Here is a 26073-nt window from a genome sequence, read left to right on the forward strand (position 1 = left end):
AGAATGTATAGATGGAGATTAAACTCCATGCTACTTAAAAGGCAGGATTTTAGAGAATGAATTGAAAGACAAATTAAAATGTACTTTGAAATAAATACAGAATCAGTGAAAGATAAGTTTATACTATGGGACGCAATGAAAGCGTTCAGAGGGCAAATAATAAGTTATGTAACTAAGATGAAGAAGGACTACAATCAGGAAACAGAGCAGTTAGAAAGGGAAATAGTAAATATAGAAAAAGAATTAGCAATGAAGGAAGACACAACTAAAAGAAGAGAATTGGCAGATAAAAAAATAAAATATGAAACACTACCAACATATAAGGTGGAGAAGAACATAATGAACACAAAACAGAAATATTATGAACTAGGGGAAAAAACGCACAAAATTCTAGCGTGGCAGCTTAAGACAGAACAAACTAAGAGAATGGTATTGGCATCAAGGAAAAAAGACAAACAAATCACATATAATCCAACGGAGATTAATGAAAACTTCAGAGAATTCTACGAACAATTATATCAAACTGAAAACAAAGGGAAAGAAGACAAAATAGATGAATTTTTAACTAAAATTGAACTACCAAAATTACAAATAGAGGAGCAAAGTAAATTAACAGAACCATCTGAAATAGTAGAAATACAAGAAATAATAAAAAAACTACCAAATAATAAAACACCAGGAGAGGATGGATTCCCAATAGAATTCTATAAAACATTTAAAGATTTATTAATTCCTCCCCTCCTGGAAGTAATCAATCAGATTGACAAAACACAAAGCTTACCAGATTCATGCAAAACAGCAATAATTACAGTAATACCAAAGACAGGGAAAGATCCACTCGCACCAGCGTCATATAGACCAATATCATTACTTAACACAGATTATAAGATAATAGCTAAACTATTAGCAAACAGATTAGCCGATTATGTACCTAAAATGGTAAATCTAGACCAAACTGGATTTATTAAAAAAAGATGAACAACAGGCAATATTTGTAAATTTATTAACTTAATTCATGCAGTAGAAGGGAGTAAAGCGCCAACAGTAGCAGTTGCTTTAGACGCAGAGAACGCCTTCGACAGAGTAGAATGGAATTATTTATTCAAAGTATTGCAAAAATTCAGTTTACCAGAGAAGTATATTAATTGGATTAAAGCATTATATAAGGGGTCATTGTGAAAGTGACAGTAAATGGATATACATCTAAGCAATTTAACTTAAGCAGATCAACAAGGCAGGGATGCCCACTATCACCCTTATTGTTCGCGTTAGCTATAGAACCACTAGCAGAATTGATAAGAACAGAAAATAAAATAAAAGGGATAAAAATAAAAGACAAGGAATATAAAATCAGTTTATTTGCAGATGACGTTATAGTATACTTAACGGAACCAGAATTATCAATAAAAGAATTACATAAGAAATTGAAGGAATATGGAGAAGTGTCGGGTTACAAGATTAACGCAAATAAGAGTGAAGCAATGCCAATAAATAATGCGGATTTCTCAAAATTTAAGAAAGAATCACCATTCAGATGGCAAATGCAAGCAATAAGATACCTAGGTATACAAATAAATAAAAACCTCGGCCATCTATATAAACTCAATTATTATCCACTAATGAAAAAATTACAGGACGACTTAGAGCATTGGAAAGACTTACCACTAACAATAATAGGAAGGATAAAATGTATTAAAATGAACATTTTCCCAAGGATACAATACCTATTTCAGGCATTGCCAATACACTTGATAGAGAAATTCTTCAAGGAGTTAAAGAAAATAATAAGGAAATTTTTATGGAAAGGGGGGAAACCGAGGATAGCACTAGATAAATTAACAGAATGGTATAAACAAGAAGGCTTACAACTGCCAAACTTTAAAAATTATTATAGAGCCGCACAATTAAGATACCTATCAGATTTTTATCAAACAAGGGAAAAGCCAGATTGGACTAGATTAGAACTAGATAAAATAGGGGAGAAGATACATGAACATATATTTTATAAATGGGATGAAAAATTGGTACAACGTAGGAATTCTCCAGTATTACATCATCTGCTCAATATTTGGAAGAAGATTCATGTAGAAAGGAATAAAACAAATGACCAATTACCAAAACTAATACTGACGCAAAATCAGTTAATCTCTTTTACAATAGATAACCTTTCCTTTAGAGAATGGGAGAAAAAAGGGATCAAAAGAATAGAAAATTGTTTTTCAGGAAATAAATTACCATCCTTTGAACAAATGAAGGATAAATATAATATAACTCAAGATACAGTGTTGGCATACTACCAACTGAGATCCTACTTGAAGGACAAATTGGGAAGCAGTCTGAGGTTACCAGAGGGAAGTAATTTTGAATATGTGATTACAGATACAATGATAATCAAAAAATTTATAACAAATATGTATATTAAACTGCAAGAAAAGGAGAATGAGGAAACAAATGGTAAAGCTAAACAAAAATGGGAACAAGATTTAAACATAAAGATAAAGAAGGAAATATGGGAGAAGTTATGCTCTGGAAATATGAGAAATACAATAAACACGAGGTTACAGTATGATACAATATAACTGGATACACAGGCTATACATTACACCTCAAAAGTTAAATAAATGGGACCCAACAGTATCTGACAGATGTTTTTGTTGTAAAAAAGAAATGGGAACAACAATTCATGCAATCTGGACATGTGAGAAAGTAGAAAAATTTTGAAAAGATCTAAAACAGATATTAAATAAAATTACAGAATACAATATACCAAACAACCCAGAGATCTTCCTCCTAAGTAACATAAAAAGCAAAGAATTTGCACTTGATTTGGATGGTGTACAAAAAAGATTTGTTATGATAGCTCTAGCCGTAGCAAAAAAATGTATTATGTCAACCTGGAAATTAGAAGATAATTTGAGAATACAACAATGGTATATAGAAATGAATAAATGTATTCCATTAGAAAAAAATAACATATAATTTAAGAAATAATATTGAAATATTTGAACAAATATGGGAGCCATACATGAAACACAATAGAGAAAACCTACCGGGGACATCTACCACCTAAAATAACGAAAGGAGTAGGAAATGAAAAGAATTGACTCAGTGGAATTTCTTGTTTATTTTTATTGAATGACAACATTGTTTGACTGGTTTAATGTATCTTAGATTCTGTACTTTAAATGAATGGGGGGGATGTAGGGAGGGTGGGATGGGAGGAGGGAGGGGGGGAGAAAATGACACTGTATATATTTGAAAAGGAAATGTATATATCTTGGTCAATGTGGTTTATGTGTGAAAAATAAAAAATTTAAAAAAAAACAAGATCCTGCATGTAAGTCTGATCCAGAAAGTCAAACTTCAATAGAGTGGCCAATTTGATCCAAAGTTGACTTGCCGATAGGAGGCAGAGAATGGTGGTGCTTTTCTGATTGGTGTTCTATGACTAGTGTTATGCCACGATGATCGGAGCTGGAGTCCTCGATGTCTCTGCTGAACATTAAATACTCAGATGAGAACGAACAAGGTACAAAAAGTAAATTGGCAAGTGATCCAAGAATTGGTGGTGTTGTGGATAATGAGGAAAGTTGTTTCATGCTGCAACATGACAGCAATCAGCCGGAAGTTTGGAAGAAGCAATCCAAACAGAATTTAAATACTGACAAATGCAAGGGGATTCACACAAGGACGTCACACACACAGTAAATGGTCAGAGTGTTGATGAACAGAAGGGCGTTAGAGTACAAATTCATAAATTACCAAGTGGTTGCATCATTGGAAACAGTGGTGAAGGAAGCAAATGGGATGCTTGCCTTTATCAGTCATGGGAGAGAACAAAAGTTGGGATATAACATCAGTTAGGCCACACCTCGAGAACTGTGTGCTGTAAAAAAAAAACTGCTAGAGGAACTCAGCATCAATGTTGGGGTGTTGGAGGAATTGTTGTTTGGGTGGAGACCCTGGATCAGCACCGACAGTGGAGGAGGATAACCAGTACAGCAAGAATTCTCCATAGGACTAAGATAGGAAGGACGTGACCGCACTGGACAGGTTACAAGAGGAAATTCACTGGGAGATTGTCTGGATAGGAAGTCATTTTCTCTGAAGCAGAGGAGGCAAAATTGTGACCTGATAAAGGTCTAACATTATGAGGGGCATCGATAGTAAAAACGATAACAATCTTTTTACCATGATCATATTACCAAAAGGACATCAATACAATGGGCATCGGAGAGATTTTTCCCACAGAGGGTAAATAGTGTTTGAACACTGCATGATTGGGTGGCAGTACTGATGGAAGAGTCAATAGAGGAGAACCTGTAGATGTAGTCTATTTGGATTTCATAAAGGTATTTGACAAGGTTCCGCATAAGAGGACAGTGCAGGTCCTCATAGTCAATGGTGTTAGAAAGACCTGAAAACCAGTTGTCTCATGGGTGGCACGATTTGCGCCATGTTTTTACAGCCCCAATGACCCGGTTTCAAATCCATCACTGCCTGTGAGGAGTTTGCAAGTTCTGCCTGTGAACTGCGTGGTTTTTCCCCAGGTGCTCCAGTTTCCTCCAAAGCATATGGGGTTGGAAGGTTAATTGAGTGTAATTCGGTGGCACAGGCTTCAATGGTCGACATCAGCTTCTGCCATGTGTAAACAATAAATAAATAAGAGTGAAGTGTTTACATAAATAGGTCCTATTCTGACTGGAAAGGAAATGAGTGAAGCTCTCCAGAGATCAGAGCATGACCTGCAACTCTTAATTTACATTAATGGCCTGGGGTGGGGTGGGAGGAACAGTTTATAAAGTCTCCAAGTTTGCCGATAATCCAAAACAACTTGGAAGGGCAAGCCCTCTGATTTTGCAATAGATTGAATGAGTGGGCAAAAAGACCGGTAAATGCAAGATCATCCATCTCAATAAGAGAAGTCAAAGGACAGATTATCAGTGAAGGCAGAAATGGAGGTGAGTGAAATACAGAGGGATTTAGTGTGTGAATCAGAAAGCTAGCAATCAAGTCCAACGAGTAGTTACGAAGACCAACCGCAGTTTGCCAGAGGGATGAGATAAAGAATAGGGTGGTTTTGTTACAGTTGTTGAGAACTTTGGTGAGGTCACACCTGGAATACCTTGTAGTGTTTCAGTCCTCTTACCTAAAAAAGGATATAGCATTTGAGGCAGTGTAAAGAAGATCAACCAGGTTCATACCCAAGATGAGCCTGGTGAGAGAGAGGGATGTCCCATCAAGAAATTTTGTTTGGAACTGTATTCCTTGGAGTTTAGAGGAATGAGAAATGAAGAGCGACCTTATTCAAACATCTAGCATCTTAAAGGGTCTTGGCAATATACATGTTTGGACGCTTCCATGAGTGGGAGTTTCAAACAAATATCTAACTACAAGAAAAAAGGGGCCAGTCATTTAAAAGTGAGATGCATGGTGATTTCTTCTGCCAGAGGATGATGAATTTCTGGAATTCTCACCCTGGTGCAGTTTGGAAGTTGGATAATCAGAAGCAATTGAAGTGCAGGTGGATAATTATTTTAAACATTGATGGAGAAATAGCACAGAAAACCAGCGTTGGCACCAGAAAAAGTGTTAGAGGGGAACATTTGTGTGTTTGTGGGGGGCGGGGGGCATAGTGGGACACTTATAAACTCACTCAGTGGGGGAGGGGGTGCTGTTAACATCATCTGCCCCTCTCCGATATATGTGCCGCGAGCGCTGCTTTTATGGCGTCAAGCGTCATTAGCCACTAAAGGCACGGCCTGAGGTGGAGAGTGACTAGCGTGCATCAAACTAGACGCTAGTGACACGCTAGTGATGCCAGAGGCAGTGGGGGGGGGGTCCTGACAGCAAGCGATGGCCGCGACCCTATGGGGGGCACAGCACCTCACTTGGGGGGCAATGCCCATGGATGCTCCCCCTTGGCACTGACCCTGCAGAAGACTGGCATAGATCAGCCATTTCTGTATTAACTGGTAGATCTGCATAGAATATTATAGCATAGAAACAGACCCTTCTAATCTATGCCGAACTATTTTTCTGCCTAGTCCCACTGACCTGCACCAAGTCCATAGCTCTCCATACCCCTCCCAACCATGTACCTATCAAAATTCCTCTTAAATGTTAAAATTAAGCCCGCATTCACCACTTCAGCTGGCAGCTCATTACCACCACTCTCTAATGTGAAGAAGTTCTTCCTTTCATCCTTCACCCATGTCTTCTCACCCATATATCTCTCCTACCCTCAGTGGAAAAAGCCACATTTACTCTGTCTATCCCCCTCATAATTTTAAACACCTTTATCAAATCTCCCCTCATTCTTCTTCGCTCCAGGAAATAAAGTCCTAACCTGTTTAATCTTTTCCCGTAACTCAGCTCCTGAAACCTAGGCCACATCCTAGTAAATCTTCTCTGCACTTTATCAATCTTATTGATATCTTTCCTGTAGTTAGGTGACCAAAACTGCACACAATACTCCAAATGTGGCCTCACCAATGTTTATAAAACCAGTGCTCTAACCACTGAGCGATCAGAGCCTCTTAAACAACCTTAGCATAACATCCCAATACTCAATACTTTGATTTATGAAGGCCAATATGTCAAAAGCTCTCTTTACAACCCTATCTCCCTGTGACGCCACTTTCAGGGAATTATGTATGTGTATTCCCAGATCTCTCTGCCCTACCTCACTCCTCAGTGCCCTACCATTTACCATGTATGTCCTTTCTTGGTTGGTCCTTTCAAAATGCAACACCTCACACTTTTCTGCATTAAATTCCATCTGTAATTTTTAGCCCATTTTTCCAGCTTCGCTCTCCACAACACCTCTACGAGTCATCTGCAAACTTGTTAATCCAAATCACTGATATAGAGGACAAACAATGATCCCACTACTGATCCCTGAGGCACATCACTGATCACAGGCCTCCAGTCTTAGAATCAATCATCCCCTGCTTCTCCCACCCGCATAGCCAATGTCAAATCCAGTTTTCACTACCTCTCCATGAATACAGAGCTTTTGAACCTTCCTGACTAACCTCTCATGTGGGACCTTGTCAAAGGTAGATAAAATCTACAGACTTTCCTTCATCAACTTTCCTGGTAACCTCCTCGAAAAACTTGAAAATATTGGTTAAAAATGACCTATCATGCATCAAGCCATGTTGACTATCCATAAAATACTACAGGAAACAGGCCATTTGGCCCTTCTAGTCTGTGTTAGCCCCATTGACCTGCTCCCATTTCATAACCCTCCAGACCTCTCCCATCCATGTATCTATCTAATTTATTCTTAAAATGAAGATCGAGCCCGCATTCACCAAATCAGATGGCAGCTTATTCCACACTCCCACCACTCCCTGAGTGAAGAACCTTCCCCTAATGTTCACCCTAAACCTTTACCCTTTCAGCTTAAAACTATGACCTCAGAATTGGGATTTAATGTCATGAAATTTGTTGTTTTGCAGCAACATCATAAACCAAACATAGATAGGAATAACAGTACTATATATAAACAGTAATAATGCCTGAAAAGTAAGGCAGTGTTTTTGGTTCGTTAATTATTCAGGAATCTAATGGCAGAAGGGAAGAAACTGTCTTTGTGCCACTGGGTGTTTGTTTTTAGGCTCCTGTACCTTTTCCCCGATGGCAGCAGAGTGAAGAGGGCATGGCCTGGGTGGTGGGGGTATTTGAGGATAGAGGCTGCTTTCTTAAGACACCGCCTCACGTACATGTCCTCAATGGAATGAAGTTGTAGGGCGAATTAACAACCCTGGAGTTTATTCTTGTCCTGAGGGTTCATGCTCCATACCAGGCTGTGATGCAACCAGTACATCTGCAGAAGTTTACAAGAGTCTTCGGTGACCTATTGAATCTCCTCAGACAGCTCACAAAGTATAGGTGCTGGCGAGCCTTCTTTGTGATTGCATCAACGTAGAGGCTCCAGCAAAGAGCCTCAGAAATGTTGACACCCAGGAATTTGAAGTTCTCGACACTCTCCACTACTGAGCCCTCGATGAGGACTGGGTCATGTTCCCGACTTCCTCCTTAAGTCCACAATTATCTCTTTGGTTTTGCTAATGTTGAGCGCAAGGTTGCTGTCGTTACATCATTCAACGAGTTGGTCTATCTCCCTCCAGTACAATTCCTCATTTCCATTTATGATTCTGCTGACAACTGTGGTGTTATTGGCAAATCTCCCCCAATATACTAAGTGGAAAAAACCTACTCGCATCCATTCTGTCTATACTTTTCATAATCTTGTAAACTTCTATCCCAAGGAATAAAGTTCCAACTTATTTAATCTTTCCCTGTTTCCTGAAGACCTGGCAACATCCTAGTAAATCTTCTCTGTGCTCTTTTAATCTTATTGATACTTTTTCTGTAGTTAGGCAACCAAAAATACACACAATATTCCAAATTTAGCCTCACCAATGTAAAGGCTAAAAGATTCTATTATTGTCATGTAATTCTACATTTAGAATGTAAAATACATCAAATTCTTTAACTTTGTCTACCATAAGAAAGGCAGAGAGTTGCCACTTTGACCAGCGTCCCTCAAAGAAATGAGGACCCAGCGAAGAATGAAGTTACAACCCCTGGTTTACAAAACTAGTGCTCTAACCACTGCGCGATCAGAGCCTCTTAAACAACTTCAACATAACATCCAACTCCTATACTCAATACTTTGATTTATAAAGACTAAAATGTCAAAAGCTTTCTTTACAACCCTATCCATTTGCGACACCACTTTCAGGGAACAATAAATCTGTATTCCCATATCTCTTTGTTTCTCCGCACTCCTCTGTGCCCTAACATTTGCTGTGTATGTCCTATCCTTCCAAAATGAAACACCTCACACTTGAATGCATTAAACTCCATCTGCCATTTTTTTTCCCATTATTCCCATTAGTCCAGATCCCTCTGAAAGCCTTGAAAATCTTCCTCGCTGTCTACAATCTTTATGTCATCAGCAAACTTCCTGATCCAATTCACCACATTATCATCCAGATCATTGCTATAGAAAACAAACAACAATGGTCTCTGAGGCACACCACTAGTCACAGGCCTCCGGTCTGAGAAGCAACCATCCACCAGTACTCTGAGTTTTATCCCACACAGCCAATTTCAAATCCAGTTTACAACCTCACTGTATACCTAGTATTTTAACCTTCTGAACTAACCTCCCATGTGGGATTTTGTCAAAAGCTTTACTAATGTCCATGTAGACAACTTCCACAGCCTTTCCTTCATCTACTTTCTTAGAAACCTCCTCGAAAAACTCTACATGGTTTGTTAAGCATGACCTACCACACACAAAGCCATGTCCTTAATCAGCCCATGCTGTTCTGAGAGTTCTTATCTCTCAGAACTTCCAATAATTTACTTACTACTGACATCAGGTTCACCGGCCTATAATTACCTGGTTTATTTTTGGAGACTTTTTAAAACAACGGGACAACATGAGCTACCCTCCAATCCTCCAGCACCTCACCCGTGGCTAAGGACATTTTGAATATGTCTGCCAGGGTCCCTGCAATTTCTACACTAGGGTCCCTCAGGTTTGAGGGAATATTATATCTAGCCTGGGAGATTAATCTACCTTTATTCGCTGTAAGGTAGCAAGCACCTCCTCCTTAATCTCCAAATGTTCCATGACATTTCTGCTTGTTTCCCTTCCTTCCTTATGTACTGTGCCAGTTTCTTGAGTAAATACTGATGCAAAAAGATTGTTTAAGATCTCCCCCATTACATGAGGCTCCACACAAAGACGACCACTCTGATCCTCTTGGAACCAATTTTGTCCCTTACTGTCCTTTTATTATTAATATACTTGTAGAAACCCTTCAGATTTACTTTCACATTATCTGCCTGTGGTGTACTGTTAGCCAGAATCAGACACACACAAGATAAAGACTGTACAACAGGCTTTAATCCACATAAGAAAGACAGAGAGTTGCCACTTTGTCCAGTGCCCCGCAAAGAAATGAGGACCCAGTGAGGAACGAACTTACAACCGCTGGTTTACAAAACCAGTGCTCTAACCACTGAGCAATCAGAGCCTTCAGTTACTGGCTATAGCTGCAGCAACTCTGAGTGAGGCCTCGGGAGGCTGACGCAGGCTTATATCCCGGAGGGTGATGGACACCCGACCGGGTGGGGCTTGATCCATTCAGGCTAACTGATTGACAGCCAGCCAGGTGTTCTCCTGTCCCCTTTCACTCCTGCAGGTACAGAGGTTGCCCCCTGCAGTAGGACAGTGGTGTACCACCACATTGCCAAAACAACCTTCTTGAGTATTTTCCTGCACTCTTGAGTATTTTTCTGTACTCTTCAAGACCTCATTTGCTCCTTGTTGCCCATACTTGCAATACACCACCTTCTTCTTCTTAACCAAATCATCAATATCCCTTCAAAACCAGGGTTCCCTCTTCCTGTTAACTTTGCCTTTAATCCTAGCAGGAACATGCAAACTCTGCTCTCTCAAAATTTCACCTTTGAAGACTTACTTCGCACACCCTTGCCAAAAAAAATCATCCCAATCCACTCTTCTCAGATTCTTTCTCATTTCCACAAAATTTGCCCTCCTCCAATTTAGAATCCCAACAGGAGGACCAGATTTATCCTTTTCCATAATTAACTTGAAGCTAATGACATTATGGTCACTAGTCTCAAAATGTTTGCCTACATATACATCTGTCACCTGACTTGATCTCTAATATGAGATCAGGTATTGCATCCTCTTTCATTGGTATCTCTATATATTGATTTAGAAAACTTTCCTGAACACATTTCACTCCAAGTCATCCAGTCCTTTCACAGTATGAGAGTCCCAGTCAATATTTGGAAAGTTAAAATCTCGTACTATCAAAACTTTTTGGTTTTTACATCGGTCTGCCATGTCTCTACAGATTTGCTCCTCCAGTTCTCTCTATTAACCCTATCAGTGTAGTCACACCTTTCCTGTTCCTCAACTCCACCCATATGGCCTCTGTAGACAAACCCTCCTGGCTGTCCTGACTTTTCACAGTTGAGATATTTTCCTTGACTTGCAATGCCACTTCTCCCCTTTCATCCCTCCCCCTATCATGTCTGAAGCAACGGAACCCTGGAACATTGAGCTGCCAGTCCTGGCCCTCCTGCAAACAAGACTCACTAACAGCACAATGTCGTAACCCCACGTGTCAACCTATGCCTTAAGCTTTCCAACAGTACTCCTTGCATTAAAAACCTGAGAAAATTTCTATCATGTACAAACCTGAGAAAATTTCTATCATGTACAAACCTGAGAAAATTTCTATCATGTACAAACCTGAGAAAATTTCTATCATGTACAAACCTGAGAAAATTTCTATCATGTACAAACCTGAGAAAATTTCTATCATGTACAAACCTTCAATTTCTCCTATACATGCAGTCCACTTCCTTCTCATTAACTGCTCCGACATTCTGGTTTCCCTCCCCCTGCAAATCTAGTTTAAACCCTTTGGGGCAAGTCTACCAAACCTACCCACAAGGATATTAATCCCCTTCCAGTTCAGATGCAATCCATCACATCGTTACAGATCCCATTTTCCCTGGAACAGAGCCCAGTGATCTAGAAACCTGAAGTCCTCCCTACTCCACTATGTCCTCAGCCACATGTTAAGCTGCCTTATCCTCCTATTTCTAACCTCTCCAGCACATGGCACAAGAAGTAATCCTGAGATCACTACCCTGGAGTGATCTCTTCAACCTAGCACCTAACTCCCTGAACTCTCCTTGCAGGACCTCTTCACCCTTCCTACCTATGTCATTGGTCCTTACATGGACCACAACATCTGGCTGATCACCCTCTCACCTAAAAATGTTGTGAACTCAATCTGAGATATCCTGGTCCCTGGCACAGGGAGGCAACATAACATCCAAGATTCACGATCTCTTCCATAGAACCTCTCATCTAAATATCGAATTCCCTATCACTACAGCTCACCTTTTCTCCCACTTCCCTTCTTAGCCACAGCACCAGATTCCATGCCAGAAACCTGATTGCCATGGCTTGTACCCAGTAGGTCCCTAATCCCTAATCAGTCCCTGGCTATCCAAATACTTGTAAATCTGATCTCTTAGAACCCACCTTCCAATATTTTACTTACTACTGATGTCAGGCTCACCGGCCTATAATTTCTCGGGTTACTTTTGGAGCCTTTTTTAAAACAATGTGAGCTACTCTCTAATCCTCTGGCACCACACCCATGGCTATTGACATTTTAAATATTTCTGCCAGAGCCCCTGCAATTTCTACTCTAGTCTCTCTCAAGGTCCAAGGGAATATCATGTCAAGTCCTGGGAATTATCCACCCTTATTTACTGCTGCTGTGCCCCAAAAGACCATGCCACCCCTCCACCAAAAGTAACCTAAATTGGTATGCTTGTTACTGAGGGGAATGGCCACCCAACTCCCTGAAAACTTTCCTTGGGTGTATCTACATCATTATAACATGTTAGCTATGATCCTCTCAGCCTTCCAGATGATCTAGAGTTCATATAACTCCAGATCCAATTCCCTAACTTGGTCAGTACCTAGACCTACTCCCACAAATGTACACACCAGGGACACTGATGTACATAGGAGGAACATACCCCTGTCCTGATTGCCATTCCAACTGCATTAAGCTCCCATCCACTGATGACATCTATAAGACACACTGCCACAAGAAGGCAGCTAATATCATAAAGGACCCCTATCTCCCTGGTCACTGATACCTTTGGGCAGAAGGTACAGAAGCCTCAAGTCAAGCACCTCTACATTCAAAAACAGTTTCTTTCCAGCAACTATCATACTACCCTATCTATAAATCCACTCTGGGACCACCAAGATATGTCTGCATTACTCCAACATCACTTTTCTTTTGCACTAACTGCAACAATGAACATGCATTTATCCTTTTATATTTAATATCTCTGTTTGTGTAATGGCATATTGTGGCCATTTCATATACAATATTGTTGGTAATGCTGATAGAACATTACAGTACAATACAAGCCCTTCCACCCATGATATCGTGCTGACGTGTAAATACCTACCAAAAGAAACTAACCCTCCCTACCTCATAACTCTCATCTATGTGCCTGTCTAAAAGTCTCCTAAATGCCCCTACTGTTCCAACCTCCACCACCGCCCCCGGCAATGCATTCCAGACACCCACAGCTTTCTGTATAGATAACCTACCCCGGATGTCCCCCCCTAAATTTTCCTCCCTTAAATTTGTACTCATGTCCCCTGGTCTTTGCTACTCCTGCCCTGGGGAAAAGGTGCTGGCTATCCACCCTACTAATAATCATAATCTTGTCGACCTCTATTAAGTCACCTCTCATCCTTCTTCACTCCAAAGCCCTAGCTCTGCTAACCTTGACTCATAAGACTCATTTTCCAATCCCAGCAACATCCTGGTAAATCTTCTCTCCACCCACTCTACGGCTTCCACGTCCTTCCTGTAATGAGGTGACCAGAACTTAACACAATATTCTAAATGTGGCCTCATCAGAAATTTACCTCATGACTCTTGAACTCAATCCCCCAACTAATGAACCCCAGCATTGCATAGGCTTTCTTTTCTACCCTATCAACCTGCGTGGCAGCCTTGAGAGATCTATGAATTTGAACCTCTGTTCTTCCACACAATTAAGTATCATACCATTAACTAATGTTATAAACCACGTGTAACAATGAACCAGACAGTGTTTAATTTTAAAACACTAATTTTACTTCTAACCCTCATAATCTTAATTCTTAAACTTTCCTTAACACTAAATCTATCCCCAACTCTGTGTGTGTGTGTGTGTGTGTGTGTGTGTGTGTGTGTGTGTGTGTGTGTGTGTGTGTGTGTGTGTGTGTGTGTGTGTGTGTGTGTATTTTCAGAGTTCAGCCTTTTAAATTCAGTGTTGAAATAGGCCTTTGAAATTTGATGCCCAGAATTAATGATGAACTGATGGGAAGACAGGAGTTGTAACTGCTATAGACTCGCGAATTCTCCTTGCATTGCCTTTGAAGAAATGTCCATCCACACGACCTGGAGTCATATCACTCCTGGTCCTTTTCTAGGCAAGACTCAAATTGGCCAGCTTCCACGAAGCTTCCAAGACCCTGGCACCAGGTCTCTCCAAGTGGCCTTCACTGTTACTCATACTCAAAATGAAGCACTTTGCTTCCCAAAAGACCCTCCAGGCACAGGCCAATCCACCAAAAAGACCCAGTCATTCACAGAGCATTCTATGCTCTGAATTCCACAGAATGGCTGTCCACAAGAGCTGCTTCAAAAAACAGTTTTCTCTTCAGCCGTCAGCATGGTTCTCCCTTGCAAAATCACAATGTCTTTGCAAATGTATTGAATCTGGAACAGGCGGTGACAAACCTTCCCTCAGTTCTTCCAACATATCAATTTGTTGCTGGGCTGTGACTTGTGACGGTGCTTGCGTGAAATGTCAAATGTTAACTGTGACCATTCAGTTCTTCCTGTCTATACTATCCCTTATAGTGATAATCCCTCTGCCTTCAAGTTTGACCTTTCAAAATGTACCACCTCAAATTTATGCAAATTGAATTCAATCTGGCACTTTTCCACTGCATTCTGCATCTTGTGTACAGCACATTGCAACCAACGACAACACCTTCAACCTTCATGTCATATGCAAACACACTTGCGTGAGTGCAGCAAGTAAGAATGTCAATGAATTTGTATAACATGCTTATAAACTTTCATATTCATCATTATAAACCCCAAAAAAGGTTAAAAAAATCCCTTACCTGTAACTCTGGTCATCCAAAACTTCAGCACTTACTCCTCAAGCACTGCTTTTCCCAAAAAAGCCACTCCACAAGAACTGCTCTTCCTGTTATTGGCTACTGTACCTCACTAAGAACCAACCACAATTCACCTCCACCTTCTCTCTAGACTCCAAAGCTGCATGGAGTTAGGCAATGAAGCTCAATTGATTCACCTTTTGCCAAGTTCTCCAATGTGAAATGGTGCATAAGCAGCTAGCAATGTTGAACTGTCATTCATCCTCATTCCCATCTTTCTGCTAATGCCTTCAAGGTATTGATTATAGTTAAAAGTAATTGAGTCATACAGCATGGAACAGTCCCTTCGGCCCAACTCAACCATGCCAACCAAGTGGACATTCTAGGCTCTTCCTGTTAGCCTGCAATTAGGTCCATGTCCTTCCAACCACCCCCCCCCCCCCACCAACTGTCTCCCCAAATGTCTTTTGAACCAAATTCAATCTGTTGCATCATAATTTAAAAATCACACAGAAGGGACAGGTTTTTGGGCTGAAAGATTTAGCAACCTCAAGGTTGAATGTGCTGTTCCCATTACTTCATTCCCAAGGCTGTCAATCGTCTAATTCCTCCTATCAGCTTTGGAATTGACAAGAACAAGGGGTAACATCATTGAAGCATTTCAGGTCCTCGGTGGGAGTAACAGGGGAGATGTCAAGATGCTTTCACACGTGAGAGAATCTCCAATGGGAGGGGCATCAGTGGCAATTTAAAAATGAGCTGTGGAGGAATAATTTCTCACCGAGGGTTTGAGTCACTGGAATTCCTCGTCACAAAAAGTTGTGGAGACTGAGATCACTGGAGGTATTTAAAGAGGAGTCAGCAAAATGCTTTGAAGGATTAGGAGAAATAGAGGGTTTATGGAGATGTGGCACACAAGAAGAGTTGAAGCTCAGGGTTGATCATAGTGAATGGCTGGGCAGGCCTGATGGACTGAGTGGAGTTCTGCTCAAATTTTCTTGGTGTTCCAGTATTTAATACTGCACTTCAATAAAGAGCAACCTGTATCATTTACGATCTGTGCTCCTACAAGTAAAAAAATACCTGTAGAATGGGGCTGCAGGAGCTTTCTATGGCAATGTCCTCAGAGATTCATGCCCCAGTTCGAAAGCCCAAACATTGAGAGCTTTAGGGTTGGTGGAAGTGGCGAATGGGCACTGGGCACCACAGTGGGAGATCACCCACTCCTCCCACCGATGACAAGGAGAAGCCTGGGAGTGGACCCTACAGGGTGGGAGACCACAGTAGTGGACCAGCAAGGGGCTTGGCAGACAACGGACTCACACCAGGCCATGGGTGCTAGAGACTAGCTCGTGGGAAATAGGGATCAGGACCCATGAGGGTACTGATAGCCAGCAGGGCTGACAGCTTCCTGACTGTATTGGGGCCAAGATGCCTGGAGCTCGGGTTCACTGCCAGACAGACAGGAGGCCATGTGGCTATGGAGGAAATAGGGGTGCAAAAGGGAGCAGCAATGGAGGAGGTGGTGGGATCCATGCACTGTCAGTGTCTCTAAAGGGCCTCTATTTTGCTCCTCTCTCTTGCATTAATAGTGGCACTAGATTAAAGTGTGTCATTGTGTGCCTTTATAGGGCAAACAAAGGAAAGGATTTTGTGTACACAACAAAAACCTGCAATTTGGAGACTTGGTTTGCAGCACAAATGAATTTATGGGACCTGCTTGCACGGATGCCTCCGTCAAAAGACAGCTTGGGGCCAAAGAACAAGGTGGTGTCCACTATTCACCATGAGAGGCTTAGTTTACTCAAAAGAGAGCCACAGAAAGCCCGCTTGCTCAGTGTGCCAGTGTGAGACTAATGGAGTGGTTCCAGCAGCAGCGCTTCCCATACTGCAGAGGTAAATGGATCCCCCGCCTAATATTACAGTTAAGCATCCGCACCTGTTTCCAGCAGTTACTGGCACTTCTAAAAGACCGCCTGTTCTCTTTGGGATCACGGGACCTTGTCCTGACCTTGTCCCTCCCAGGAAAAGGAGCTCCAGCAAGAACAGGGGGATGAAATTGGCCAGCATTATTTTGAGTGATTGGCCTGTTTTCCTGGACTGACCTTGGGCTCCTACTATTTTTTAATGTCTCACGGGTAACATGCTGGTCAATTAGAGCTTTGTCACCATACAGCGCAGAGACAGGCCCTTGATGTTCACCATCAAGTACTCCACACCACACCACTAGCCAGCATTTGGTCTGTAGCCTTCGATGGCACAGCAATTCAAGTGCTCATCTAGATGTTTCTTCAATGGCTGGAGAGTCTTTCTCCCACTGCAGGGTGTTCCAGATTCCAACTACTCTCTATGTCAAATGATAAGGTACACATGCACTAAAATTCTTACTTGCTGTAGCCAAACAGGTACTTTATAATTAAAAAAATAATTAAATAATCAACTAAAAATAACTACAATAATATATTTAATTAAATTAAAAATAATTAATGAATGCAAAATATTGACAAAAAATATTCAATTATCCTTGTGCAAGAAAAGTGACTGCAATAGTGCAGGCGGTCGGTCATCTTATGGTGTTGGAGCAGCCCCTGATTAGTGTAACAAGGGGGGTTCCGAGGGCCTGGTATCTATTGGAAAGTGTTCCTAAATAAAAGAGTTTTTCTTCAGATCCTTTCTTATCCTTTTACCTCAAATCTATGCCCTCTAGTTTTAGATATCTCTGCTGTGAAAAATTTTCTTCCATCTACCCAATTTATGGCCCTCATGATCATAATTCTATTTACTTCCATCCACTCCCACTGCCAAGGAGAGGTGTACCACCTCAGGTACACAATCTTCTCCCTCGTCCCAATAACGAGGTTTGAGGGTGTGAAATTGCACATCAGCAGGCTTAAAGAGGGCTACTTCCCAGCAGTCATCAGGCTCCTGAATGAGCTTTACAATAGAGTTCCCATGCTGCCTTTGCTACGTACTCATTGGTCTTTTCAGTAATGTGCCCTTGCTCTTCTGCCTTGTACAGTTATGTGCACGTTAGTGCAGACTTGCTGGAAAGCTCCCAAGAAGATCCCTTCTCACCATGCCAGCTATAATGTGACAATAAACTGGAACTTGTTCCTTTATCAGTTCCCCTCCACCGCAACCCCCAGCCTCCAATGCTCCTCCAGTACTGAAATGACATTGTTGCATTTTCAGGTCAGATTCACTGTCAGATTTATATGTGACATCACACAACCCTGAGATTCTTTTTTCTGCAGGCCAAGCACTTATTGGTAGTGCAAATAAACTGTACAGTGTACACATGTAAAAAAAGAACTATAAACAGATAACAAATGTAAACAAACTGACAGTCCCAAACAGAGAGAGAGAAAAAAAATCAATAAAGTGCACAAGTAGGAGTCCTTAAATGAGTCCCTGATTGAGTTTACTGTTGACGAGTCTGATGGTGGAGGGGTAGCAGTTGTTCCTGAAACCTCTTTCTTTGGCTTGGCTTCGCAGACGAAGATTTATGGAGGGGGTAAAAGTCCACGTCAGCTGCAGGCTCGATTGTGGCTGACAAGTCCGATGCGGGACAGGCAGACATATAGACACCTATACCCCGAGAACAGAGTGTTCGGCAGCACTCCCCGTAGATGTGGAGAGGGTTTTGCCTGTGATGTCCTGGGCTGTGTCTACTACCTTTTTCAGGGCTTTACGCTCAGGGGTATTGGTGTCCCAGTACTAGACCATAATGCAGCATACTTTCCACCAAACCTCTGTGGAAATTTTCCGAGGTTTCTGGTGTCATTCTGCGACCCTGAGCTACATAAGATGGACCATTCCAGAAGGTCCTTCCCAGGCAGGAACCTCCTACAATGCTCTATCACAATATTTGGCCAGGAAGACAATTTTCGTCACTTGGCCACAAGGGAAACAGTAGAAGACTCCAATTCCCTGCCATAATTAAAGCTGCATTCATGCAGGCTTTTCTTCTGTGGAAGAGAAAGGTGAAGCAGCAAGGAAAAGGCAGGAGCAAGCACAGCAAGTGAGGAAGAGGGCCACAGCAGTGTTGTGGCAGTGCATCCTTTGCTGATCTCCACAACCTCTCACCTTTGATTCATCTGGAACCTCCTGCAAAGTCTGGCTAGATTCCCATTAGGGTCAACCTCCCCATCTTCTGAAAGCCTGCTTTCAGTTTTCAATACCTTATCCATTCCATGTTGCCTTACAGCAAATTTGGCCATCAAGTCCATGCCATCTCACACAGTAATCAAGTTCAAGTTAATCATCATATGACTGTACATATACAACCAGATGAAACCACATTTCTCCAGACCACAGTGCACATACATAATAATCATATATGTATAAAGATATTATTTCAAATATCTATAAATATTTTGGGATGGTTTGCTTGGTTACAGAATACTAATCATCAATCTCACAGCCTACAAGAAGATACTATTTCCTTGCCCAGCAGTCCCAGTTTTGATGCTCCTGTGTATCTCCCCAATCTCCAACTAACTCTCTCCTCCCCGCCATCCCATCGACTCCTCCTTGTTGTTTCTGCCCTGTCCCATCTTCACAGGCTGACTAACCAACCAACCTGCACAAGTTTGGAAAGCGGGAGCAGCCAGTAGGGACCGTGCAGTCCCAAGAGAACAAGCAAGCTCCACACAATCAGCAACCGGAGCTGGGGACTGAACCTCGCCCACTTGAGCTGCAGGCCAGCTGAGCCACAGCATTGGCTTGAATATCCAGAGCACTACCATCTCCTTCTCTGTGGTCAGAGGGTTGATGAGCGCCATGCTTGGCCCATTGCAGGCTTCCCCAACGTGTAACCCATCCAGTGCACTCAGCCTGCCAACGCTCTCTGCTCATTCACGAGAAGAAAATTTTACCACCACAGCCAATGCTTGGTGCACCTTGGTACCCAGATTCTTGCTTACCCAGCTCTGCCAACAAGTGATCCCGCTAGCTCCAAGGTACTGAGTCGGGAGGTCTGCGTACAGTTCTGGTCACCTCATTAAAGGAAGATGTAGATGCTTTGGAGAGGGTGCAGAGCAGATTTATCAGGAGGTTTCCTGGATTGGAGAACATGTCACATAAAGCAAGGTTAACAGAGCTTGGCCTTTTCTATTTGGAGCAATTAAGAATGAGAGGTGAGTTATGATTATAAGGGGCTGAGATAGCGTGGACAGCCAGCACCCTTTTTCTGGGGTGACAATAGCAAATACCATTGGACATTATTTTAAGGTGAGTGGAGAAAAGTTTTGGGGAGGTATCTGACATGTTTTTTTAAACTCTGAGAGTGGTGGGTGCTGAGAGTGCATTGCCGGGGGTGGAGGAGGATACTAGTACAATAGAGTCATTCAAAATAATCTTAGAAAGGCACATGGTTATGGGTGTGAGGTAGAGTAGGATTAGATTGATGTTGATGCTCCTGTGTATCTCCCCAATCTCCAACTCTCTCCTCCCCACCGTCCCATCAACTCCTCCCTGTTGTTTCTGCCCTGTCCCATCTTCACAGGCTGACCAACCAACCCGCACAAGTTTGGGAGAGGGGAGTTCTGCGACTGAAGAACACAAAGGCTTTGGCTGTTGGTCACTCGAGATGAGGAACCTATGCAGACTCTGGGCTGCTGACAAATGTAGTCAAGGGATTCACACCAGGCTGTGAACTGCTGGTGACCGGCTACAGGGGTACCAGGTATTGGAATTAGGATGCGAGAAGGTGCCGAGGGCACTGAAGGGTTCCTGATCATGTCGACGGTTCGGATCTGGAGCACAGGCTGCTGATGGTTTAGACTGGACTCCATGTGGTTGCAGGAGCACTGGAGGCGAATCCACGGGCACACAATGACTCAGAGAACTCTCTTTCTCGATTCTCTTTCTCTGAATGTAAGCAGTGCTTCAGGCAATTTTCACCAAATTTTGTGTAATGCACTTTCTTCATTACATGACAATAAATTGAATCTTGAATTTTGTTATAATGTTTGCCACAATAAGAAATACCCCTTACAAGAAATATGGGAATGAGTTTATGAAGGGTGGTGTTTCAAAATGTCACAGCCAAACACCAGTGTGAGGAAATGAGGGTTGCACCAATATAATGAATTGAATTGTTTATTGTCAAGTGCAGCAAAACACTTAAAAAGCTTTGTTGTGTGCATCAAAATTCATACTTCAGGTAGTACAACATTAAAACAGCAGTGCAGGGTGTGGTGTTACAAAGTCAGTATTCAGGGTATAGAGAAGAGCATAGTTAAACAGTCCAAGTGCATCTTCTTTTACCCATGGAAAGTCCATTCAAGAGTCTGATAACAGCAGGAAATATGTCCTTGAATATCTCCTTGAATCTGGAGGTTCATGTTTTTAGACTCCTATCTTTTACCCAACAGAAGGAGGGAGAAGAGAGTGTAACCAGACTGGGATGGGTTCTTTAATATCTCAGGTGCTTTCCTGATACCAATGGAGTTATAGATGGAGTCAACAGAAGGAGGCCGGTCTGCATGATAGCCTGAGCTACACACACAACTCTGCAGTGTTTCATGGTCTTGGGCAAAGTAGTTCCCATCCCAAGCTCTGATGCATCCAGACAGAAAACTTCTTGTGGTGCATTTGTGAGAATTGGTGAGAGACCCTTGGGCACAGGCTGTATTTCCTCAGGTTTGTCAGAACCCATGTACCACTCTTCTTTTTTTATTTATTAAATACCAATAAAAATATTTTAACAATTGAATAATACTATTATACAATGTGCATTAAACTTAAAAATATAGAAAAAGTTTTCAAATATGAACGTAATTCAAAGGACCAACACACGTTGGGAATCGTGTAGTAAAATATGACATCGAACGAAAGGAAAAACCCCAACCCAAAAGAAATAAAGGAAAGAGAGGAAAAAATGTACATCTCGGAGGCAAATGAAGCCAGTGCAGTGACTATACAGTTGTGGTACAGGGGTAGTGTGAGAAACAGAAGTACCTTCACATATTTCGCTCGAGACAAAAATTGAGAACAAAGAACATTTATTGTACAACAGTGCAAAGTTGGGGGATTCCCCTTACCATGGGAATACACACACATACTGGGGCTCACCCAACTTTTATACAGTTAATTTCAGTGTAGCGGTACCCTCCACCCCCCCCCCCCCCCAACATTCTTCTGCCTCCTGGATTGGTTTGGCATTTGGTAATTCTGTCTGCCTACCTGCAGTTTCTGTAAACTTGAAAGACCATGGGGTATCCTGTCTGGGTCCCATCATGTCATTGTCCTTATTCATGAATCTGCCTTTGTCCTTTCACACATCTCAACCCCCAGGACTTACTAATTCTATATGCAGAACTTGCTAATTCTTTCTATCACTATAAGACCCTTATTCTTCTTCTTTCTTTGGCTTGACTTCGCGGACGAAGATTTATGGAGGGGGTAAAAGTCCACGTCTGCTGAAGGCTCGTTTGTGGCTGACAAGTCCGATGCAGGACAGGCAGACACGGTTGCAGCGGCTGCAGGGGAAAATTGGTTGGTTGGTTGGGGGTGTTGGGTTTTTCCTCCTTTGCCTTTTGTCAGTGAGGTGGGCTCTGCGGTCTTCTTCAAAGTTGCATAACCCTTCCTCACACTCTTATCGGAATTCATCCCTACTCAGCACTTACTTAACTTCCTCTAGTCCAGTCCAGCATTCCTTACTTCATTCATACTAGCTTTACTTCCTATATTCTATTATCTCTCACAGTAGTGAGCTTAGTGCAAAGATGAATGCTTAAGTTAATGTATGAAAATTATCCCATTACCCTGGCAATTCACTGAATTATTCAACTTCAGGCACTGAAATCCTATTGTGGGAGGTGATTTCTTTGTGCAGACCTCGTCACATCTCTGCACTCCCAATACCATCCCCTCTTCCACCTCTTGGCCACTGCCTGATCCATTGTCTTCAAGCCAGCATCAGTGCCCTCTCAGCATTCCCTTGAATGTGAATAAAATTGCTAGTGGTCGCAGCTAAATTGCACTTCCCCTTTTAGAGGCACTGGATGCATTTAAGTGTTGACAGAGACACTGTGACACAGAGGCCTGATACTGCCCCATAAGAGATTCACCCAATTCACTGACTGCTTGTCTGCTCCAAGGTATGAATATCAGGTATCACCTGGGACATACAGATGTGGCCACCACCTTCCGTGCGGCCTGCATGATTAGTTTTAGTCGAGATTAAATTTCAAAGTCATTGTGTGATAGATGTTGCAATTCCTTTGATAATTGGGCAAGGACAGTTCCTTAACTGCCCCAGCATGTGAATGAAAGATGTAAATTTCCATTTCCCTCCTGCCTGCTACTCTGTTCATCGCTGATCATTCAGCTCAGTGCCCACATCTGACTTGGGAAAGGTCTGTACCTGTCAATTCAACATAGAGATCCAATGAGTTGTGTGAGAGATGAGTAAAACTGATATAAAAATATGAAGATGAGGAAACTAATATAGATATATGGGTAAATGAATAAAGCCAGTATGAACAGGATAAGAAATGGATATTAGAATGTAGGAAGCAGAGTCAGTCTGAGTAAGATAAGGGTCTTCTAGCCCTAGATAGAATTAGCAGGTTTTGCATATGTAATTAGTAAGCCCTAGACAGTATTAGCAAGTTCTACATATGAAGAGGTTGTAGCCCTGAGGGTCGGGAAGGTGTAAACTAGAACAAAGACAGGTTTGTGAATAAGGACAATGAGGATAATGACATGATGAGACACCGACAGGATACCCCCTGGTCCTCCAAGTTCACAGAAACAGCACATAGGCAGGCAGGATTGCCTAATGCCAAACCTATCCAGGAGGTAGAAGAATGTAAGGGGGAGGGTATTCCTATACTGAAATAACTGTTTAAAAGTTGGGTGAACCCCAGTGTATGTGTGTATTCCCAGGGTAAGGGGAAGCACCCAACTTTGCATTGTTGTATAATAAATGTTCTTTGTTCTCAATTTTTGTCTCGAGCAATTTCTGTGAGGGTACTTCTGTTTCTAACAGTTGGGCACCACTCCCACTGTGGCTCAGCTAAACGTTACCAGATAGAAAATTATGAAAGGGACAGACCGATAGAGGCAGGAAATTGGTCACTGAGAGGGACATGACCTCAAGACTCAGGGAGGAATAGATTTAGGATGGAAAGTAGTGAATTTATGGAATTCTCTGCCCAAGGAAGCAGTAAAGGCTACCTCATTAAATATATTAAAAGCAAAATTGAATGGACTTTTGCACAATAGGGGAATTGAGGGTTATGGGAACAGGTGGGTTTGTGGAGCTGAGTCCATGGCCAAGTCAGCTATGATCTTATTGAATGATGGAGCCAGAAGACAAAACTCCTGCTCCAATTTCTTGCGTCCTCCGGTTTCAATTGTTCACACACAGCCACAATAATAGGCATCACCTCATCACTCTCTGCAATTGCAACCAACACCCTATGCCATTCAGGCTTGTTCAACTCCTCTTCCAAATATGCCCTCAGATAAGGTAGGCCAGGGTTAAAGGATACAAGCTTAATGCACATGGACTTTGGGTTCCTCACAGGCAGTATATGGATCCCTGAACAAATCCAAGAAGCTTATCTAGATGAGTTTGTAAGATGCTCACACAATCACATTCTTCTGTTCTGTTTTCAATTCATCAAGACTATTTCTAGTCTGGTCTTTTTGGCTACATTATTTTTTTCACCATTATGACACTGCCTACTCTTCAACTTTCCATACCCCACTGAATATCTCAGCCTGGTTTCCATGAATGGTGCTTTACCAAACATCAATATGCATGCCTCTGCCAAACAGGTGGTGGGTGAAACATTCACCATGCAAATAAATCACTCAATTAAAATCATCGCATTACCAGCAGCGAAGTTAAGGAACAGGAAGCTCCCATGAGGCCAGAATAGAACAGGACGTGTCGGGAAGTTTGGTCAGGCAGCTCAGATTCGGAGCAGGGAGCCCAAGGGTGGGGAGAAACCTCTTTAAGCTGCTAGACCCTAACATTAAGCGAGCCACTCTCTAATGAAGAAAATGTCCTGTGTCTAGACTTGCAAGTAAAGCAGCTTTAAAAAAAAAACCCTTGAATCCTGCTTTGGGTAGTGAGATGAGGTTGAAGATGGGATGGGAACAATGTCCAACAGTGTCAGATTTAGGGACCTTTTGGGCTCATCATAAACTCAGATCTCATCTGCTTGAGAGAACCAGAAGATTCAATTACACCTGTTAAAGAGGAGTTATTTCTCTGCTAGGACTGACCAACCACCTCCTCAAGATCATTTGGCCCTTTGGTGTTTGCAAGACATATCTGTGTACAGGTTAGCTATGACCAAACTTTCATCACAAGGCATTCAGTACAATTCCCCACAGCAATGCATTTTATCAAAATCTGATCACAAAATGCAACTGGGTACCTCTAATTCATTGCACAGATGGAAGTTCAATCCATAATTTCCAAGACCAAGGAAAGTTACACATGGAGGCCATTGATACCAAAGGAGGAACCAATTAGGCAGAATTCCAAGTAGTCCATTCCTTTGCTAAGTTTGCAAATAAGGCCTCCCTAAAGTGTTTTCCTTCTGGTTCCCCTCCACTTCTCTGTGGCTTTTCTCACTGGCAACATCTTTAACACCTCTGCTCACCAGCCAGTAATGCCCCTGACCAACCATTGTGCTGGACCTCATCAATGTGCACACCTTCACCCCCACTCCCAGATCCCAGCCCACTGATGCCTTCATGCCATTTTGTAGTCATCCCTTCGCTATCATTTTATCTTCTGTCCAGTCCTTACTGCTCTGTTTCAGTGTGTTCTTCCATCTCCGGTCCCAATCCTCTTCACCATCCCCAGCCACAGGCCCTCTCTGGGCATTACCCACAATTTCCCTCCAGAAAAAACCCGACTCGCAAAGCCAAAGCTGGTGGATGCAAAGTCTACCCATTCTTTTGAAAGGGAACCTATTACACAAAAACATCTCATATGTATACTGTTGTTAAAATTCCCAATGGCATAATTATTGGAAAGGAACCTTGCAGCAAGAAAATGGCATTAACAGCTAATGTTAATGCATCTGGCTGTGGTGGTGGTGATGTCAGAGCCAGTTTCACTGCCATGAGCCAATTCCTCATCAATAAAAACACCAAATTACTGGGCTCAGGCTAGAAACATCGGCAATATTCCTTTGATCCCATGAATGCTGAAAGACTGGCTGAGTTCAGTGGGGTTTTACTGCAATCACGGTGTCTGGAGACTTTTGTGTTTCACTCAATACCTCATCAAGCCCAACTCCTTGCACCCAACACCACGA

General features: G+C 42.1%; 1 protein-coding gene across 1 annotated transcript in view; it reads right to left on the reverse strand.

Moving 5' to 3' along the window:
* LOC138751298 (GMP reductase 1-like) overlaps window positions 1–26073 on the reverse strand; it is a 75580-nt gene that overhangs the window by 30248 nt on the left and 19259 nt on the right. The gene's annotated exons all lie outside the window — the stretch shown is intronic.

This window comes from Narcine bancroftii, chromosome 1 (assembly GCF_036971445.1).
Source record: "Narcine bancroftii isolate sNarBan1 chromosome 1, sNarBan1.hap1, whole genome shotgun sequence".
Taxonomy (NCBI): Eukaryota; Metazoa; Chordata; class Chondrichthyes; order Torpediniformes; family Narcinidae; genus Narcine; species Narcine bancroftii.